Raw genomic sequence first — 22,756 nt, 5'->3', positions numbered from 1 at the left:
GCCCATCGCCATTCCCCACTGCTTTACAACTGTATCTACATTCCTGATACCTTGGAGCAATATATCTGTATCTCTTTCTATAAAACATACCAGGGATTTGCCAACCCTGATTTTTTATTTTATTTTTAAGAACACTTTGAGCATGTGCAGTTTTGTATTTTAAACTCACTTGAAACATAGCACCATCGTGACTACAGGAATATGATGGGTTGTATCCAATGTTATTCCTACTTAGAGTAGACCCATTAAAATGAAAGGGGCTTAAGTTAGACTAACATTGGATGCAATCCAATGGAATTTGCTTCTGATGTCCTGATGCTAAACACATTTTCTTGGAAATAAGCACCACTTTGTCGTAGAAAACAGTAAGATATTTTTAGAGGAGATATCATGTGTTCTAACCATGCACATGCCCTGGTGGCTGCCTCCTGATGGTAAACTGCTTCTAAAAATAAGAAAAAAAGATGCTGCAGTGAGCAGCATCAGCCCCTGTGAGTCCCATGTAGGACCAAGTGCTGATGCTAGGCCAGTTCAGCGCAGCCCTCATGCCATACTCTATGTGGTCATTCGAGGGCCCTACAAGAGCTGCAGGGTTATGGGCTTCAGCCCTGGGGTTCAGTCCTAGTTACCCATTAATTTCTGTGGATTTTGACTCAGGCTTAACAAAAATTCCCATATCTAATAAAATTAATAGCTACCTTTTAATGTAGGCTGTTTTATCCCTTTTGGCTGAAGAAAAGAAAACAAGCCAAATTTCAAAGCCTATTCAACTGTTAGCAATTCAGTAACTGAAGAAGTGAACAACACTTACCTGGAGTTCCCCCATGTTCCCCCATGGCTGCATCTACATCAATCTTTTGTCGTCAGAAGAAGGAGGAGGAGGAGGAGGGAGAGAGAGAGAGATGAAATTGTTTGAAGAGGTCTTTCTTACAGGAGCACAGCTCCCAATAATGAATATCTTGGCTCCAAGTGGTTTCATCACTTATCTTGTGGTAAGAGATAAGTTGATAACATTTCATTTCACACTGATCTTTTGGAGAATTTATCAAGCATGCTATGGGGAGATGCTGCTGAATTATGAAGTGATATTTTCTCATACCTTTGCAATGCCAATTCGGAGGCTTTAGGAGCCAAAAAGAGCTTTCAGGGAAAGTGAGTGTGTGTGTGTGTGTGTGTGTGTGTGTGTGAAGATCAAATAAAACTTTTACATCTGAAGCGCAGGGCCTGCATTTTTTTCAAGGAAAAAATGGAAGTTGCCTCATACTGATACTGAGTCAGACTATTGGCCCATCTAACTCAGTAATGTCAACACTGACTGGCAGCAATGGCTCTCCAGGGTTTCAGGCAGGAATTTTTCCTAGCCCCCCTACCTGGAGTTGCTGGGGATTGAACCTGGGATGTTCTGCATACAAAGCATGTGCTCTGCCAATAGGGATAGGCCCATCTGTCAGTTTTGCCTTCTCCTGCATTGACATTTTTTAAAAATGTCAATTTTTTTGTCTCCGAAATATGAACTTCTTGATTTTGGTAAATTCTTATCAGAACTGAACTAAAATGAAATTCTTATCCATCTGCACTGGCCAAATTCAACAGTACAGCTATTCCCAGCATGGAGAAGAACATGATGTACCCTCCTGCCATATAGCTGTTAAAGATTAGGAGCCTGTCAGGAAAAACAAGGTGGCAGCCCTAATTCAGCCCTAACAGGGTTGGATACACAGGGATTCAAATGCAGGCTTTTAAGACCAATGTACCTCAAGCCTTGTGCCTCAATGGATGAATATGTCAGTTTTGGTTTCTCCCATGTTCAGTTTTTTTAATCTCAAGTCCTTTTTGTCCCAAATATGGAGAACTTAGCAGATTTTGGTAAATTCTTAACAAACCAAACTGCAACTGAATTGTCACCCATCCCTAGTACTGGCCAGTTTGATTCAGAGCTGTGGCCTCTCAAAATTCTCCACCCTATTTCTGAGCAGAAAAACTGGCAGAGGGGGGGACAATTTCACCAAATTTCTCCAGGGAGAGGAGAAATTCTGAACAGTTTCTCACAGGTAGGGCTCACCATTGACAGGGCTTGTAGCGCAGCTTCTTTCTTTTTGCATAAGGACATTCGGGTTTTTGTGCTGCCACTGCAAGGTGGCAACACCATCAACTGTGTTGGCAGGCTGGCCCCCATTTTGCATTCACCCCAGTGCAGGTTTGAGGGGGGCAGTGTTGTGTTTACCTTCAGGGAAGAGAGGGAGCTAGTGCTGTGCCTAAATCTGTCCTTCGATTTGCTGGAAGTTTTCTCCCCCCATGAAAGAGGCTTCCGTTGTTCTGCCTCATTCTCAGGGAGTTTTATAATGTGTTTTTGTGATGGTTTTGATCTTACCCAAAAATTGCAAAGTGGCTGAAGGTGCTGTGTGTGTGTGTGTGTGTGTGTGTGTGCGCGTGTGTTCTATTACACTGAGGGTGCTGTGTGTGTGATTTCTTTCTATTACTCATCTCTCCATTGCTCTACAACCTCCCAGGCTGCCTGTGTTTCCTGATCTAAAATAGCTCTATGGGCAAAATTACCTCATGATGTCTTCCCTTGGGCTTTAAATGAAGTGCAGGTAGCCAATAGCCATGGAGGCTACAGGCTATCAGAGATATGTTTGTACAATGAAAGACAGGACACTTGTCCACACTCCTCAGCAACCTCCTAACTAAGGTAAGTGCAAGAAACCCAAACCCGACCCATGAGAATTTCCCCAAAATGTCTTCACCATTGAATTTCTTTTCAAAGGGAATTTCATTTCTATCTAACTGAATGAAAATGGTCAAAAATGTGGGTGAAAATTTTGGCACAGCACTAAATGTATCTCTTCTTGTTAGCTTACATATGAGATCACCCCTTGTCTGCTTGTTTTTAAAGAGCCTTGGGCAGGGCGAGGGTGAGGGGAGATCTGATTTGGAACAAATCACACCACAGGAGTGTGGTTAACCTAACCCCTCCCCCTATGTTATTTCTTCAGTTGAAATCCCCCAATTGATTTAATTGAGGACAGGAAGAGTTACTGATGTTGTATGAATCTGGCAGTAGTAAAACTTTTTGTCTCCAAACCAACCTAGTATATGTATATGTTGCCTCCAAATGTTGTACAAAGTTTCCCACTTGTCCTTACAAACCTTTCTATTTACACTTTAAGAACTTTCTTCAGTCTTTGGAGATTTTGCCACTTTTTGAAGGTGGGAGAGAGGCTATTGTGTATATCTTTTTTAAAAATATATAGGCAGTACTAACTGAGCATTGTCTAGCATCAATGCAGAGCTTTTAACATGTCAGCTCAGCTGTGGGCAAAAACACACACACACACTCCCACACAGTCAATTCCAGCACTCCAGACTTCTTAAATATGGAATGATGTTTATGGTTAAAATCCATTCAGATTAAAACAAAAGGGACCTCATTATACTTGACTTCATTTGAGTCCCTTCTAATACTGGCATTAGCAAGACAAAGCATGAAAAGCCCCTCGGACTTATTACGATGGTATTTTATTTGCAAAGATTGTGACTATAACTGTGGGGAAAGACCTGAATAACCCATCTAGTTGTGCTCGGCAGTTTCAGGCTGAAAGTTTTCTCCAAGTTCTTTACACAGTATTCCCCTGGGGCTAGATATAGCCAATTTGGTACCTGCTTAGGCTGGACATATTCATCATCTCCAGGGAAAGCTTACAACAACTCGACGTTGTTCCCCAGCCTTCTCCAGCCCTGTTTGCTGCAGGCAACAGTGCAGGGGTGATTTCTTTGGAGATTTAGAAGATGCAGGGAAGCAGCCAAACATAAAATTGTGACAAAGGAATAAAGAATCAAGGACACAATATAAAGGACAATTTTTGTCTCTTTTTAAAAAAGGTCACCAGGAAAGCTGTATCAAAATGCACAACACTTGCAAAAATCTACCCTAAGACATCTCCAAAAAGGGCAGTTCTTATGCGGTGTCAACCTGCACACACTCTTAATATGATGGAAGTTCGAAGGGCACTCATACAGTGGAGTTCTCCTATAAAGGCCAATCATTGATTTAATGTAAACGCTGACATTAAAACACTACAGGTATTGGCCTATGCAGTTCCACCCGTTGCTCTCCTCTCGCCTGTGGGGTTTTTTTTTTTTGGGGGGGGGGTGCTCCTCAGATGTACCCTGCTCTGGATGTGCCCTTCCTTCTGAGAACCCTCCTGGCTATTAACCCTCCTCTGGGGATGTCTCCCCTTTGGATCCACCCTCTTGTTGAGTCTTTTTTATAATCCTCCCTTCTTCTGGCTGGACCCATTTCTGGCCTTTCCATGGCATTATCTTGGCCCCACTCAGAATTAAGCCTGTGCCATTTTCTGGGGCCTAATATAATCAGGCCTAGGGTACAAAGCTATATCAGCTCCAGGGGGGAAGAGGACTGTTCCCTCTACTGGTGGGTGGGGTGCTGCTGATTCAATTGGTGAGCTCGTGGCTGGACTCTGCAGCCTGGGCCTGGAGGCACAGATCACTTGTCACAATTGAAAGGCCGAAATCCCATGCCCTCCGCTCAGTATTTATCCTTGGCTGTGGGAGCAAAAGCAAGCCATGCCACATGGAGGAGTCCAAATTAGGCTTCACTTCAAGTGGCATGAACTGCTCATGCTGCCGGCCCAGCTGGAATATGTCTGCTCCATGCAGCCAAGACTTTGTAGAGTCTGTCCCAAATCCTGTTCTCTGGTGAAACACAATTTTCCAAAGCTTGTGAGATTTTGGCTTTGAGATAGGGATGGGCAAACTTACCCCGTCCTGAGCTGCGCAGCGCTTTCCAGACCCCTGTCAGCTGCCCAACCCTGTTCACGGCACGCGCCGCTGAGCCTCCAGGCAGTCTGCAGGTGCCTGGCAAGCAGCACGCAGCCTCCCACTCCTCCACCAAGCTACCATTTTGTGCAAACTGGTGGCTCAGCTTTTTCTGTAAATTGCGATTCTGCACAAACGGTGGCCATAAAGAGGCCCATTTCTGCAAAATTACAGGAATAAATGGGCAGAGCAGTGGGGACCGCCATGCTTGCTCGTCTCAACATGCACTGAGATGGGCAGGCACGGGGGTCCACAGACTGGCATCCGGGGGACTGAGCTGGCAGGAACCAGCTGAGCTCAAGCCCCAAACCAGATGCTCGCAACAACCCTACTTTTACCATCCATGTTGCTGGGCCTCTCCACTTGTCAGGTCCTGGGCTGGCACTGGCTGCCTGATGTCCTGTCCTCCACTGCAACTCCCCCTGCCCCATGCAGGCAAGCACAGTCACAGGGCTTCTCACCAATGGCAAACACATGGCATGTGGGAGGCATGGCCAGTGGGTGCATCTGCATGTGAGGGGCACTCCATCATGTGCCCACTGAATGTATGAGGTGTTTGTTTGAACACCTCTATCATGTGGTCCCACTGCAGATACAGCTCACACAGCTTTCCAATAGGAGATAAGTTCCCCCCTTCTATGAAATGTGTGCCTCTGAAGAGAATGCAAGAAACATTCATGAAAATATTAGAATTGACTTTGGCTGGTAAATAAATTCCAACCCACACAACATGTGGCTGCGTGCGTGTGCACACACACATACACCATGTAGTTCCTGATCAATGTACTGTGAGAGAATGACTGGGTTCACACAACACACTAACCCACACTCAGTAGCTGAGTGTGGGTTGTTGTTGAACTGTGGGTTATCGTGTCATCTGAATGCAGTGTGTTTTCTGCACGGTGGCTTGTTACCCATGCAGTGTGGCTTGTTAACCATGAAGTGTAGCTTATTTTTCTCAAACAAGTCACCTTGAGAGCCCATGGTTTGTTGTTGGGTTGTTCAGGATGGTTAACAAGCCACAGTTCAACAACAACCCACGGTTCAACGACAACCCACACTCAACCACTGAATGTGGGTTAGAATGTTGTGTGAACCCAGCCAGCTCTTTCTCTCATCTCATCCCCAACCCATCTCTAATGCATTCTTCTATCGCCCTTCTCTTTTGCCCACACTCACCTTGTCACCTGTTCTGTCTCACATCTGCCTTCTTCTTTGTCTTTCTCTTGCACTGCCCATTTGCCTGCTCTTCTCTCTCTCTCCCTCCCTCCCTCCCTCCCTCCCTCCCTCCCTCCCTCCCTCCCTCCATGTATGCTTTCTCTCATGTATCTCCAGCTTTCTCCTCTGCCTCAAGCACAATATAACTGTAAATTTGCTTAGTCCAACCTCAGTCCCTATTTCCCAGCATTCTGTTTCCCACAGTGGCCAAACAAATGCCTCTGGGAGCTCACGAGGGGCCATGTAGATGACAGCCATGGCCCCTTGTTTTATCATCCAGTGCTTAGAAGAATATGGAACACTTGTGCATCCTTTAGTACCACTTCCCACTAACATGAGGCATGGTTCTGAAAATGGTGTGTCAAGTCCAGTGCTGCCCTGATTTACCAGTGGTTAATGTACAGAGGGACATCTTTGGTATTTATTATTCAGGCATCTTTCTAAAGAGCAACTGTCCACTGATTGTGGCTTACTGAGACTTGACTTGTGTGTGCTAATCTGAAGGGCAGCATGGACTTGACAATATTTTGTTCCCTTTCAGCAGTGGGGCCTGGCTCATCCATAACTGGACTAGCAAGATGTTTTGCCTGGAGGACCCACAGATTAGTGGTAAAGCACATACTTTGCAGTGTGGTGTAGTGGCTAGAGTGCTGGACTGCGAGTCGGGAGATCCGGGTTCTAGTCCCCACTCGGCCGCAGAAGCTCACAGGGTGACTTTGGGCCAGTCACAAACTCTCAGCCCAACCTACCTCACAGGGTTGTTGTTGTAAGGATAAAATGGAGGAGGAGGATTATGTATGAGTTCCTTGGAGGAAAAAAAGGTGGGATATAAATGTAATAAATAAAATAAATAAATTCAAAAGGTCCCAGGTTCAATCCCAGACAATTCTTGGTAGGGTTGGGAAAGACTTCTGTCTGAATCCCTGGAGAGCCTTTGGCAGTCTGTGTAGGCAAGGTGGTTTGACTTAGGTTAAGGCAGCTTACTATGTGGACACACCACCACACAGATGTTACATGTGGACACACCACCACACAGATGTTACATGTGGACACACCACCACACAGATGTTACATATGACCCAATGAATTTGCACATGAATGTCCAACCATTCCCACAGAGATTGTATCTGTGCTATCCAAGCTTCCTTTTTTTAATAGGGAGAAGAATTTTATAATTTAGGCCCCCACATGACTGAAAGTTTGCATCAAGTGCCCAGCCTACAGGTGATGTTATCTGCATGTTGGACAGGAGAGGAGCCCCCATGCTGATCCTCCACCATCAGAAGCCCTTCACTGGCCCAGGTATGCATGACTTGGACCTATCATTACATGCTCGGTAGATGTCGATAGGTTTCTTAATAATTCTGTAGACTAAGATGAGTATACCATTTGGTCTGGCCATTGTGGCAGTTCTGGAAATGATCACAAAGTCATTGAACTGCAGCAACACTATGTCAGCTAGGGATGGCTGAGAGTGAGAGAGTCCTTCTAGGAGAACTCCAATCCTGAATTTGAAAGTAGAAATTCTGGTTTTCTCCAATTCACTCTTCCCAAAACATGTTAGTACTCCAGAAGCCAGTCACCAAACAAAAGATAAATGCCGTCACTCTCAACCTATAAATATAATTGGCTATTTTGCCTTATTGACCGGTACACCATTGAAAAATGTATTTATTCAAGAAGAGAAACAATCTTTCAACAATATCAGTTGTTATTAGAGTTTGTTATTAGAATGTGTTATGTACCTTAAGAATTATCTACAGGAGTTCCTGATGAAGACTACGTACAGCCAAAAAGGGGGATATACCGGGGTCCTGTAGACTGATATGACTGATATGGTTGTTATGACATTGATATGATTGTTTGTGTACCATCAAGTACTTTATTTATAAACATGGTATAGAATGATCTTATTGGTCTAGTGCCATTCTCTTAAGTCTCTCACAATCTGATATAGACATGAGGCAGAATGAGCTTTGAGGTGGAATTTGGAGAACCTTGACATGCTCGGGTTTTGCCGAGTCAGACACCCCAAACGTCAGCATGATGATATATTCTAGTAAGAGAGAGAAAGAGAGAGGTGCAGTTTTTCATACTTATTGTTTTTTGTGCATAATCACAGCACACCGGTTCAGAAGTTCAGCTCCTACTGACGAGAGAGTAAATTTCATGTTTATGTACGCAACTACATTGTATCAGCTGTGATTTAAGTGCACACACTTGTACAGAGGATCGAGCTGTCTCAGCTTTGGAGAAGCTGATTAATTACACTGTTGCTGATAAATTCCACTGCTGAATTTTTGCTTCAGAACAGAGTCCCTTGATGTTGCAGCATTATTATTATTATTTACCTGTAGTTATATAAAGCCCCTCATGTTTCCTTTCTGAAATATGTGGCCTTGGACGGTCTTGACATTGACCTGAATGAGCTTTTTCCCCACATTGTATTGGCGGGTGTCCTTTCAAGTAGCCAGTGAAGTGGAGTAGTTAAGAGTGTGAGTTTGGGAGTCACAGTTGCAGCCATAGTGGTCCATTGGTACCTTGCCCCCACCTCAGCAGGGCTTGAATTATAAGGAGGAAGGTAGGAGCCCCTTACTTATGTTCACCAGCCTTTGTGTTCTAGCTGTTGCTTTCCTGCCACTTTGGTCCCCTCAACAGAAAACCTCTTCCTTCCTTCAGGCCTGCAGCTAGCCTTCAGTTCAAATCCTGCCTCACCCACAAGCTCAACCCCCTGCTACAATAGGCAGATAATTCAAGCACCTAGTGGCTTAACAAATAGGACCTGGTGATTGAAACCTGGATGATTACAAAGGACAGACAACTATCTGGCTTCTAGAAAATCTCATTGGCTCCTATGTTTTGCAAAAACATTTGCATCCACAGGCAAAAAGATACAGTTTCTGGAAACCACATTTTCATGGTCAGTCCATGAGCTCATCCACCTTCTCCTACTGTCACAAGACCACATTCCTGCCTTCCTCAGGAACTCTAGACCAACCACCAGACCATGACTCAGTTCTGTTTCCATGGCTGTTCTCAGCCTTTGGTGTTTGTTTTGTGAAACAGCCAGAGAGCTTAAGCTATTGGTTGGTAGAGAAATGTAATCAATCAAATCAATCAGCAGGACTGACAGAACGAATTGAATTATGTCATATAAAGATTTGCAATACTTGGTTCCTTTAAGCAACAAATTGGACAAGGCAGATGACACTGATGAGCATTTGAATGTTTCCCAGGAAAGATAATTGCATAATGTTGCTGTGGAAAAATCTTCCCACTCCTTTGCTTATTCGAGATAGTTATTTACACATACGGATGTCAGAGAATTCCTCCACGGATCTCGGTGAGGCCGAATGCCAGTGCATTTGGCCCCCCAAAATCCGTGGCAGAACGAAGCCCCCCACGCCCCCCATGCCACGAAATGGGCCTGGAATGGAGACCTACCTGCTGCCATCTGCGCTGCATTGTGAATGGCGGCCACGTCTTTGGCCGCCATTCACTTCTTCCATATAGCCGTGATAGGCTATGTAAATACTTACGTAGCCTATCACAGCAAAACAAAGGGAACGCAAATGGCAGCGGCTACGGCGGCTGCCATTTGCGTTCCCTTTTTTTTGCTGTAATAGACTATGTAAATATTTACATAACCTATCACAGTAAAAAAAAAAAAAAAAGAACGCAAATGGCGGCCACCATAGCCACTGCCATTTGCGTTCGCTGTTTTTGGGAGGGTTTTGCCGTGATAGGCTACGTAAATATTTATGTAGCCTATCATGGCAAAATACAGGGACGCAAATGGCGGCAGCTACGGCAGCCGCCATTTGCGTCCCTGCAGGCTGCCCAGTGGACGGATGTCCGGCTGCGGGCAGCCCCGGCCGGCGGCTCCACAGAATCTCCGCAGAGTGGAGCCGGCCAGAGAGAATTTCAGGGGGAGGGACAGCAGCTCCCCCCCACCGCGAATGTCACCCTTCGAAAAGGTAAGTGACTTTCGTACATCCCTATTTACACACTTAGTAACTGTGCATGATATCGAAAACTGTGAGTCTTGGGTGGGGGGTGGGGAGTCATGATCTTGCATCATTGACATTCAAATCCATGAGCACAGTGTAAAAAAGTGGGACAATTGTTTTAAAAAATCTTCTTTAACCATGCTACAGAGACAGGAGCAGATCGTAATGGCCTTTTTTTTTTTTTACAAGAGCCATCTATCTATCTGATACTATAGATGTTTGCAGCCAGTGCAATACAAAGATTTTAGTGTTTTCTTTTTTATGGAAATGCACAGGATTGTCATAAATCAGGAGGTTAGACAACACTGGGCCTATAGAGAGCCAAAATATACTGACAAGCAGCTTCTAATCCTCACAGTGAGCAACAATGGATTGAAGGGCATGAGGGTCCTAAACTGATTCACATTTGAGGGGAATTAGTAGGAAACCCCTTGACAACTTTATTGAGGGGCATTCCCAGAAGGAGAATTTGGCTACAATCCTATACCCTCCTTTAGCTCTATCAGATTTACATCTGAATAGATATGGGGTTGGATCCAGATTTAGTTAGGGTAGACCCATTGCCATTGGTTACAGTGGGTTTATTCAAAGTCTAACTAAATCTGGATCCAGCTTGTGCATAGGGTTGTGCTGTTATGTTTCCAGAATAGTCATATGTAGATCATTTATCTATTGCTCAGTTGAACTTTACTCTGTACAGCATGTTTCAGCAGCCCTTACCAGGGAGAGACTGAGGAATAAGTTCACAGCTTGAGTCTGCTGGCCCTTACTTGAGATATCCAAGTGACATCTATGGCATGAAGGACCTTCTACCAGGTTTAGGCTGGTGCACCAGTGCTGCCCCTTCTGGCTAGACATCCAAGTCTTGGTAACAGCCAAATTAGACTACTACAATTAGTTAGATGGGGCTGCCTTTGAAGACTGCCTGGAGAGTCGGTATGTCCTGCACCTGTCCTGCAACTAGCCTGTTGCCCTCAGGTGCCCTGGAGGACATTGGTGATGGGACAGTGTTGCTGTAAAATTCAATTGCCAGTCCAGTTCTCTTCTGTATGTGGAATGGGGGGCAGGGTGCCATCTTGTCCTTTGCCTCAGGCAGCAAAATGTCCTGAGCCAGCCCTGCTTCCAGCTATACCTTTTTGTATCTGTGTAACATGTAAAGTTTCTTTTGACAACAGATGCTGAATGTGTGCCTAAAACTGTCAGCTTTTCCTGACTGACTGTCTTATTTTGCTAGTGTGTACTGAATTTTGAAGTTGGAAAAAGTTTACTATCTGGAGAGCGTGAATTACCATACTATAAAAAATATGGCTCTTTATGTAATTGTGAATATATATGTAATTTTTAATCAAGTGTAATATGCCGATAATTCAGCCCAGAACTGCAGGTTACATCCCAGTCAATTTGTTCACACACACACACACACACACACACACACTGTCCCCCTCCCTGAGATAAAAGATACAATACACTTCTACAGAACACATTTTTAAAGGCATTGTTACTAAACCACTGTGTTCAGTTAGATGTTTTTACCATTTTAACCATTTCAAATGGACTTCAGCAGTCCATTTCTTCAATATGTTTCCTAGAATCTGTTGACAACTTCTTTCATTTCTTCCATTGATTTCAGTGGCACATGCTACCAAGGACGTGTGCTTCTGACTGTAGCAGGGCCCATGTCAATGACTGGCATTGTTGGGCACATACCAAGGCCCTTGCCTCAGCAGGGGGTCCACTGCTGACCCCCAGTGCCCTTGGCCCTGCTCCTTCTCCTTGCTGTTGCTGCCTGTTCACCAGCTTTCCCCAACCATGGAAGAAGTGACAAGAGCAAGGAGAAGCAGCAGCAACTTCCACTTGCCCCATTCTTCTGGGCAGTGGTGTGGATTGGTCCCAGAGGGACAGGGAAGTAAATGGGCAGTTATGACAGTGGCAAGGAGGTGGCCTGAATCAGAGAGGGAGTCCCACTGAGGGCATCATCCAAGCACCTCCCCCACCCCCAAAAATCTGACACTAAAACTAGACTCTAACTTTACATCCAAATCAAGCTGGACTCACCGCTTGCCAGGGAAGGTTTCCCCCATCAGGAACCACCTCTCAACTTAGTTCCCTTAACTCATGGCACATATGTGTCTAGATGAACCCACAAAGCAGGGCCATTTAAGCATTATTCCCCACCATGTGGATTGGCAGCATAAAGAAGGAATATTCTTCAGTAACCATGGGTGGGAAGGAACATGTAAAGGGTGAGTGAAGGACAGACTGGTACAGGCAAGGGCCTTGTGCTCACACATCAGCCCGGTCATTAAAGTCACCAAGGAAGCTTCTGCTTGCATAGAAGCTCCATATGCACATCAGCACTCCATAAAGAGCCTCTGGGTCACTGAATGTGTTCAAGACATGCTTGGGATTACGAATTCTGGGATTAGGCATTAATATCTATAGAAAATCTTGTTTGCTTTGCTGTGAGAGCTGCCCCTGGTAAGTATGTACAGTGTATATCAGGAATGGGGAATCTGTGAGCCTCCAGATGTTATTGCAATCCAACTCCTATCAGCCCCAGCAAGTGTGCTCAATGGTCAGGGATGATGGGGGTTGTAGTCTAGCAACAGTGGTCTGAACCAGCCCTGGCTAGTCCTTGGATGGGAGACCACCTGGGAATCAGGCTTTCTGCACTGAGCAGGGGGTTGGACTCGATGGTCTTGTAGGCCCCTTCCAACCCTATGATTCTATGATCTGGAGGCTCACTGTTTTCCCACCCCTAGTATATATGGAAGACATGAAAGTTCAGCCCAAGAAGCATCTTTATGGGGAGGTGGAGGGGGGGACATCTTTATGATGTGCATTCTGTGCAAGTCACATAAAAGGTAAGAAAGCTGGTTTATCAATGGTTTTAAATGCATCACTATGCGTTTTTATAACCTATTGCCTATAAAAGGTGGATACCATTATTACTGCTGTCCAGAACTCAAAAGGAGAAAAGAAAATTGTTGCTAATGCATTTTAGGGACCTCCCCCCAAAAAAATACCAGAAATACCTTATTCACAGATTGAAAAATGTTCACAGTGTGTAAAATAGCTCTTTTACCTTGAGATAGTTTTGGACTAGAAGCAGACATCTGGAGGCAAAATGGGTGTGTTCGTACAAATTTCACTTTCACTCTAGCAGCTTTCTGCACAGTTTATTGTACAATAAGCAATCTGTGAGAAAAGGAGAAAGTAGGGATGTATGAAAGTCATTTACCTGTTCGCAGATTACGTTTATGGTGGGGGGGGAGGCATTCCGTCCCTTCCCCCGGAATCCTGGATGGGGGGAGGCGCTCCGACCGTTCCTCCCCCCCAGAATCCTCCGCGGCCGGTTGTGCTCCGCGGCAGCTCTGAGGAGCAGCCGGCCAGCCCCAGCCAGGCCAGAGCTGTCCGCAGCCGGATTTCCAGCTGCGGAAGGCTTTGGGTAAAAACAAAAAACCGCATACGCAAATGGCGGCGGCTACAGCCGCCGCCAACATAGGCTAAAACGGGGAATCAAAAAGGGACGCAAATAGCGCCCACTACGCTATTTGCGTTCCCCTTTATTTTCGCCGTCATAGCCTACGTAAATATTTACGTAGACTAAGACGGGCAAAAATAAGGCACGCAAATGGCGGCGGCCATAGCCGCCACCATTTGCGTACGCGGTTGTTGTTGTTTTTTAACCCACCCAGCCATGATAGGCTATGTAAAGATTTACGTAGCCTATCACCTCGTGTTTTAAAAAAAAAACAAAACCTAGCCATGATAGGCTACGTAAATCTTTACGTAGCCTATCACGTCTTTTTTTTTTTTTTTACAAGAACAAGAGTGGGAATGGCATCGGTGGCAGCCAGTCGGAAGACCAGCTGCCGCAGCCGCTGCCACCAAAGCCACCGCTGGAGCCTCCGCCACCCGGAAGATCTGCCCCAGGTGAGTCTCTTCCCAGGGGGGATCCGCGGGGGGGCCGGGGCAGGCCGTTCCGCCACAGATTTCGGGGGGCCAAATGCACTGGCATTCGGCCTCACCTAGATCCGTGGTGGAATTCTCTGCCATCCCTAGGAGAAAGAATCCTGAATGGTGCAGCTGGCTGACAAAAAGCAGGTTTGTGGTGGCTTTTGCTTTCGTGGGACCAATGCTGTTGAATGGCCAGTACTGCCAGACTGTTCAACTTGTATGTTTGTAAATAAATAGAAAATTACAAAAGACAGCATAAGTCTCCATTACTCTCTCCTCACAAGGAAACTTGACTGTAGCTTGGTGATTAAAGCACTTACTTTGCATGCAGAAGGTTCAATCCATGACATTGCCAGTTAAAACACAGGCAGGCAATCTGCAGCCCTAAGCCTCATTTCAAAAACCTTCTGTGAATGATCAGTTCAGAACTCTGGCAAAAGTGAGAGAGAGAAAGGGGTGGCAGAAAGAGAGAGAGAGAAAGGTGTGGCAGAAAGAGAGAGAGAGAGAGAGAGAGAAAGGGGTGGCAGAAAGACAGAGAGACAGAGAAAGGGGTGACAAAAAGAGAGAGAGAGAGAAAAGGGTGGCAGAAAGAGAGTAAGACAAGCCATAGCCCCACCCCCATATGGTTTGCTCCTGCCCACTGCTGGCATGCAACCCCCAACAGATTTCACCCCCCCCCCCAAGGTAATGGGGTCCTCAGCAGAAAAATAGTTCTCCACCCCTGAATTAAAAAGAGCAGGTAGCATGTGATGTGCCTGAGATCCTGAAGACTGCTGCCATTCAGAGTAGACAATACTGGAGCAGAGGAACAAATAGTATGAGACAGCTTCCTATGTCCCTCCTATACTGTTCCTATAAAGGGCCTTCCTGAAAACATCCTTGAACAAAATAAATGGGAATGCAAACCCATATTTATTCTTCCTTTAGATTTTTCCACTCAAGACACCTCAGATTACAAGGTTCTAAAATCATTTTTAGGAATTGCTTCAAGTGATCACTACCTGAAATGATACAGTCCTCTCAGGGGTCTGTACCACCTCCATTTGCACATGGCTTCTTTGAATACATTTCTGTCAAAAAACTGTTTCATGAATCATAGGTAACCATCTCAGAGAGGAAGGCTACCTGAGCAAGTAAATGGTGTAATCCAGCTTTCCCCAACCTGGTCCCCTCCAGATGCACTGGGCTACAACTCCCAGCATTACTAACCATTGACCATGCTTGGTGGAGCTGATGAGAGTTGGTCCAAAAACATGTGGAGGACACCAGGTTGAGGCATCCTCATGTAATCGCTCCTTAGTTATAAGATATGTGGCACAAAATAGATCATCCTATCTATGAATGAGTTAAATGGTAATTTTCCTGATGTCAGTCTCCAAATAAAGTATGTCATGATGATGACTTATGCCTTATGTTTGCTGACAAGTATCCAAACTATGAAATGTTTTTGGAGGGGTTACTAAATGGATTAGCACAAGTGATATTTCAGTGCTAACAAAATTATAACCTATCAATGACAAATGTGGAAAAGCCTTCAAAGGTGAAATGGATACATAGGTCAGCAGAATTGGTGGCAAAGAAAAAGACAGACTGACACAAAGTACAAAATATATTCCTATTCTGGATGCTTCTTCTGTACAAGTTGCTATTTTTGAAAAATCCACAGCCACAGCTAGACAGGCACAAAGGTTATTACCACAAATACAATTCCATGCCACAGGGAACAGAAGATGAAAGCTCCTTACAAAATAAAATGGGGGCGGGGGATTTTGAGCTCATGCTTGCCAGAACCTAGTCCTGCAAACGGCTTGCAGTTCCTAAGCAAAGCCATGGCAGATATGAAGTAATAACTAGTGATGGGTGAACTCTCAGCTGGATTATCAAAACTGACACCCCCCAAATAGAAAATGCCTCTTTTTTTGCTGAGCCTAATTCTGGGATGTGGGCCCCTATTGTGCTCCTGATAACATCCCAATGCTCTGCAGCACCCCAGGCACAAGGAATCCTGGGGCATGTAGCTCTAGGGCCATTTTGTTTTTCAGAAGGTGATGGCAGTAGCACATTGTGCTGCTGCTATTACCTTCAGGGGGCAGACAGCAGCTGGCAGCACTTGGTATTCCCAAAGAGAGACAGAATAGGAAAGAGAGAGAGAGAGAGAGAGAATGTATCTGTGGACATTAAGAAAGAAGAAGATGCAAGAAAAGCAGCACAGCCCACCCCAAACCATTCATTGTCTCCCCCGCCCACTCAAAAAACAGTTGACCTAGCCCGCGCTGTTTCACCATACCTAAGTAGCCCAGGCCAAGTGGTGTCAGTGGATAAGACAAGGGTGAATAAAGAAAATATAGACCATGGTGTGTAAACTCCAGTGAGCCATACAATGGTCTTAAGAATGGACTTGTGTAAACAGAGTAGCCATTGGAAGGACAGATACTGAAGCTGAAGCTCAAATATTTTGGCCACCTAATGCGAAGAGAAAACTCCCTGGAAAAGACCCTGATGCTGGGAAAGATTGAAGGCAAAAGGAGAAGGGGACGGCAGAGGATGAGATGGCTAGATAGCATCACCGATGCAATGAATATGAACTTGAGCACACTACGGGAGAGAGCGGAGGACAGGAAGGCCTGGCATGCTATGGTCCATGGGGTCATGAAGAGTCGGACACGACTTAATGACTGAACAACAACAACAAAACAGAGCAGCTCTGCTAGATTTGGGATCCCTTTTCATAGAATCATAGAATAGTAGGGTTGGAGGGGTCCTATAAGACCATCAAGTCCAACCCCCTGCTCAGTGCAAGAATCCAAGTCAGAGCATCCCTGACAGATGGCTGTCCATCTTTTTCTCTTGTGATGCTGTTGTCCTAATTCAGAAACAGTTGTTCTGCTCACAGAAGAGACTTTGCATGAGTGGAAAGCTGCTTTTGGATCCAACCCTATGTTCTTCTGAAGTCTAACGTCCATGAAGTCTTCTCTTTTTTAAAGAGCCAAATGCTTTAGCATAGGGAAGGTGCTCCAGTGCCTCCTAACTCCTGCATTGCATCAGCTCCAAGGCAGCTCATATCACTACATGAATGACCGTAAACGAATTCAAAGCTTGAGTCCTCGTGTTTTAAACATTTTAACTGTAGAGGTAATTAAAAGGAAATTGCTTCCATTTCATTGCATTCAGAATTTGGACTCTGTTCTTTTTTTCAAAAAAAAAATTGACATGATTGAACAAAATCAGAGCAAACATTCTGAAGGTGCTAAATAAGACGTGAAGATTTGTTGATGGGAAAGCGTTTTTGAATTCTGTTCGCAAATCAAATAAATGAGGTTGCAATGAAGTGGCTGCAAGATTCCAAGGTCTGTAACCACTTTTGCAAAAACTGAGAGCTGATAATAAAACGGTTCTCTTCGGCAGTAAAAACTTCGCAGCTGACAAGCCAGCCGAACCACCTGCTGGGTTTGAAGCTGTCACAACTTTAGTAAAATAGGGCATTTTAAAGGAAACAAGAATTTGAAGGAAAGGGGGGGAAAGTGAGGTGGTGTGTGTTTTCCTCCCTCCTCCCCCTCTCTCGGGTTAAGAATTTGACTTTGAAGGGGTAAAAGCTTCTTTATTTTGAATAATGACTTGATAAAAGCCCATTTCTGTCTACATTCCATCAGTTTCACAGGCAGCAGGGCTGAGCTACCCAGCATGTCAGTTGCAGAGGCTCTGTAGGTGGAAATAAATCTCTTTCATGTCAAGATGATGCTTCTAAGCAACTATAGAAGAGGCTGCAGGCTCATGCAGTGGTCTGAGGCTAAGGAAGGAGAACCCACACTCACACATCAGATGTAAAAAGTCAGCCAAGGGCCGATCTACACTTACTTTTTTTATGCTTCCAATGAGCTTTTGTTGCCCGTCTTTCACATTAGGCCATCCCCAGTTTGTACTGGTACTGCAATTTCCCGCTTCCCTGCTACCACTTTCAATACCCTGATATTCTGGTATTTCCCATTCACGTGCTCTGCTCTTCCGCGTTCGTCACCATATAAGGTCGTAGTCCCCTCCCATGCCTGCCCATATAGGGCGGTGTTTGTATTTCCCTCCTGTCCAATCACAGCTCTCAACGCCCCCATGCGGTCTTCCGAATACTGATAGGTTAGCATAGCTTCCTCAGCACTGGAAGTTTTATCACCAACCAGCAGAGGGCTGGATGTGCATGTGCTTGTCTGATCTCAGAAGCTCAGCAGGGTCAGCCCTGGTCAGTACTTGGATGGGAGACCACCTGGGAACCAGGCTTCCTGCAGTGAGCAGGGGGTTGTTCTCTCCCTTCAAATGACACTAAGTTTTATCTCCTTCTATCCCCTGCTTTGGCTTTTTAAAAAAAAAAAAATAAGGCATTATCTTCAAATCTTCAAAGAAGCGAATCTTCAAAGAATTGTAGCTTCTCCAGCCCGATTGCTCCGCACACTTGCCCAGGCAAGCCCAGGCAAGCATAAATGTTTTCACAGTCCCATCCATGCTTGCTGCATGGAAAGAAAAACACACACATATCCAGGCAGACAGTCCTCGGTGTCCATGGACTAACATTGATAAAAGTGTCCGTGGACAATTTTAATTCCATCTCATGAGCGGTGGACATTTTTATTGATGTTAGTCCATGAATAGTGATGACTGTCTGCCTGGATATGTGTGCGTGTTTCTTTCCATGCTGCGAGCATGGAGGGAATTTGAAAAAAATTACATTTGCCTGGGCTTGCCTGGTCAAGTGTGCGGAGCAATCAGGCTTTTCGAAGAATCAGGATTCTTTGAAGTTTCACTTCTTTGAAGATTTGAAGATAATGCCTTAGTTTAAAAAAAAAAAAGCTGGGGATAGAAAGAGGTAAAACTTAGTGTCATTTGAAGGGATAGAACCACCTCCTCCTCAGTGCTGGAAGCCTGATTCCCAGGCAGTCTCCCATCCAAGGACTGACCAGGACTGACCCTGCTGAGCTTCTGAGATCAGACAAGCGCATGCACATCCAGCCCTCTGCTGGTTGGTGATAAAACTTCCAGTGCTGAGGAAGCTATGCTAGCCTATCAGTAGCAGCTGCCCCTCTTCCTCGTGCCAGCTGACAAGGGCTGGCACAGGGGAAAGAGCCTCGTAGGGATGGCGGAGAATTTCTCCCCGAAACTTCGGGGGGCCGAGCGCCAACGTGTTCGGCCCCCCGAACAAGTTTCGGGGAGAAATCCTCCCTCCCGAATGTCCCTCCCGGCGGCGGGTCCGGCTGGCGGTTCGTCCGGTGTTCGAGCGGGGCGGGAGCGGCAGCCAGTCTTTCGACCAGCTGCCGCCCCCGCCATTGCAATGAAAGAAAAAAAAAAAAAGTCCCCTGATAGGCTACGTGACGATTCACGTAGCCTATCACGGCAAGATTTGCAAAGTCAGCCATGATAGGCTACGTGAATCGTCACGTAGCCTATCACGGGTGACTTTAAAAAAAAAAAGTGTGTACGGATAATGGCGGCCCCCATAGGGAGCCGCCATTCGCGTTCCTTATTTGGTCGCTGTAGTCTACGTCAATGTTTACATAGACTACGGCGAAAATAAGGGCAACGCTATTTGCGTTGCCCTTATTTTCGCCGTAGTTTACGTAAACATTGACGTAGACTACAGCAACTAAATAAGGAATGCGAATGGCGGCTCCCTATGGGGGCCGCCATTTGCGTACGCGCTTTTTTTTTTTTTTTAAAGTCACCCGTGATAGGCTACGTGACGATTCATGTAGCCTATCACGGCTGACTTTCCAGATCTAGCCGTGATAGGCTACGTGAATCGTCACGTAGCCTATCAGGGGATTTTTTTTTTATTTTTTTTTACTTTCGTGTTCGCGGCCGGGCGAGGCGGGAAGCCTCCTCCCCGGCCTGAATTTCGGCCGGGCGAGGCGGGAAGCCTCCCCCCCCGGCCTGAATTTCGGCCGGGCGAGGCAGGAAGCCTCCCCCCCCGGCCTGAACTTCACGGGGGGAGCAGCGAAGCGCTCCCCCCCACCGCGAAAAAGCTGCGAGAAAAGGTAAGTGACTTTCGTTCACCCCTAGAGCCTCGGCAGACACCCCCTAGTCTCTCGCCCTGGCCTCCAATGAGAGCAGCCTTCCTTGAAAGCAGGAAAACAGCACAGCGCCGGAGTGTGAACCATGCTTGCGCATTTGAGGAGGTACTAGAACAGAGAAAGAGGGTGAGTGTGGATAATCACATTGTAATGTGAGTGCATTTAACCCAAGAGTGCACCAACTTCATCACGATGGCGGGCGCAATGTAGATCGGCCCCAAGTCAGCCAATATCTGCATGTCAGCTTTCGCCATTCCCGCTGTTATGTGCTCCCCACTTTTCTGAGCAGTGAGAAGTTCCAAGACAAGCACCATGCAGGTTTAGCTTCCTTCTGGAGAAGAAAGCATCAAAGAAAGATGCAGAGAAAGGCAAAACACTCAGAGAGCTTTGGCTATTGAGAAGTATAAAAAGGCAATAAGCGAATGGATGAGGAATTTATGGCAGTTCTGTAATATTTCCTTTATTTACAAATAAATGGGCAAGAGCAAAGAGCGGACACTCCTACCAGGCAACGGATCTGCTACCCCATATCAGTTCCTTAAAGATAAGCCCTGCACCCTCAAGGCACATTCAGCCAGGAGCTAACACATCACAGTCTCTCTGCTACTGTCTGTCTCGGTTCCAAACTGGAAGAGCACCACCCCTGCTCCCATACAGACATCTTCTCCCTCCCAAAAGCTGGAGTCATCAGGTAGTATCCAATGTTAGTCCTACATAGAGTAGACCCATTGAAATGAAGTGAACCTAAGTAAGTTGTGACTAATTTAGGTCCCATTCATTTCAGTGGGTCTATGTAGGACTAGCATTGGAGACTACCCATCCTCTCCCAGCTATCATGGTCATCTCCCTTAAAACAACCCAGAGAGATCTCCAGCAGTGGTATAGTGGTAAATTTTGAAGAGCAGGCACACATTGTGACAGACTTCATAGCCATGTCCTAAGGAGAGTTCAAAAATGCAGGCAGCTGTTTTTTTTTTGGGGGGGGGGGGCAGTGTGTACACATGGTGTGCACATACCAAAGAGCAGAAGTGCATAGCTTAATACCCAATTTACCAGCATCAGTCATAGAATATTGAGCTGCCAAAGAGCAGCATAGTGGTTAGCATGTTGGACTTCAGCTGGAGAGACCTGAGACAGCATCAGAAAGGGAAAGAGAGAGACACAACATGTCCCCAAGTAGCATAAGTACATCAGCTCAAGATTTCCCAGGAGCTGCTTTTCCCAGTACCAGGGGAAAACATTTGATCTCAAACTAGTCAACAAAGGAGTTAAAGCAGTTTTCATCTTTTGTGAAACAGGTCTTTGGTAAATCTAATTAGTCAGGGAGAGCAATCCTATGACCCCAGACTGTACTGGGGGGGGGGAGCCAGAAGATAGTTTGGATTCCTGGATCCAAGGTCAGAGAGAGTGCTCCAACCTCAGACCCAGGAGTCTGCGCTCCACTCCCCTTCCCCCTTGCAGCCGGTGGGAGAGATCGCACCAGCTGCCTCTCCCAGGTTGCAAAAGCAACCTTCAAGATGAGGGAAAGGGGGCAATTCTGTGTGCAGGGAGGTGAGGGGACTGGGGAAGCAGGGATACATGCTACCCCCACCTCTCCCCAGCCTCCTTCCCTCCCACTCCACAAATCCCTAGCCAGACTGGCAAAAATGCCCATCTAGCAAAAATGCAGAGTGGGAGAAGCACAGAGGCAAAGATTGCCTCCATGCTCCTCCAGCTTTGTATAGGATGCCAAGTTCTGAGGCAGGCAGGCATCCAGATAGGATTGCACCCTCAATTGCCCATCCAAGACAATGCCACCCCTAAAACACTTCACATTACGACAGGGATAGCTCACAACAATAAATGATTGCTGGAAAAATATGCAAAATATGTACGTTAAGGAAAGACGCCTACACAAATGCGTATATTAGGAAACATTGTGTACAAAATGTGTATGTTTTGGAAATAAATGTACGAAAATAGATGCACATTTTCATGCAGTTCAAAAAAGATTCGTAGAATGATGCGGAAATTGGACAGAATGGACTTGTGTTTGAATACATTTAAAACTGATATGGGCTGTATATGGACTGATTCGTACATCCCTAATGTGCAGTCAGGGTGCCAAGACCAAGAAGGCCCTGTCACCATCCTGGTCTTCACCTAATTTCTGGAGCTGAAGGCAGCCAGAGCAGGGCCTCCATTGACAATCTTTGTACATGGGCAGGTTCATTTGGGAGAAGGTGGTCCTTCAGAAGAAGGTGGAATCCTGCTTGGCATCCCCCTTGTCATACATTTAATACCTGCTGCTACTTCTTAAGGAAGTGGGGAGCAAGCAATGAACTGTTGCATACGGAAAGGACAAGGACAATACACTCAAAAACTCTTAGCAGGATTTACTTAAATGGCAAAGGATGATGAAAAAATGTCACCATTTTTTTAAGCTCAAATATCCAATATACCTAAATCTTTAGCATGCTCAGAAAGGTTTATCCTGGGGGCCATTTCAACAGCAGTTCATCGTTGGCATTAAATCTTTCTCAAGATTAATTTCACAGAGCATTCCATTAGGATTTTGAGTGAACTATTAATCATAAGACTAAGAGACTCTTAACCAATTGATAGTTTTATGGTTATGGTTATTATTAATCATCAAGTTTTATTTTCCTTTATTCTTTATAATAAAACACCTCATTT

The 22,756-nt window shown here is 45.6% G+C and overlaps 1 long non-coding RNA gene across 2 annotated transcripts in view; it reads right to left on the bottom strand.

The window, feature by feature from the left end:
- The window catches only part of LOC146351502 (uncharacterized), a 168,321-nt gene that overhangs the window by 31,430 nt on the left and 114,135 nt on the right, over positions 1-22,756 (bottom strand). Inside the window, exon 3 of one of the 2 annotated variants that reach the window (XR_014788901.1) lies at positions 13,153-13,265. The exons of the other annotated variant lie outside the window; for it this stretch is intronic. This is a non-coding gene — a long non-coding RNA (uncharacterized LOC146351502). The remainder of the gene's footprint in view (positions 1-13,152; positions 13,266-22,756) is intronic. 2 annotated transcript variants of the gene reach the window in all.

The sequence above is a fragment of the Heloderma suspectum genome, chromosome 3, assembly GCF_057233095.1.
Source record: "Heloderma suspectum isolate Gila_16-S chromosome 3, 16-S_ref, whole genome shotgun sequence".
In the NCBI taxonomy this organism is placed as follows: Eukaryota; Metazoa; Chordata; class Lepidosauria; order Squamata; family Helodermatidae; genus Heloderma; species Heloderma suspectum.
Note: the sequence above shows the minus strand (reverse complement) of the source record. Positions and strands in the feature narration are given on the sequence as shown.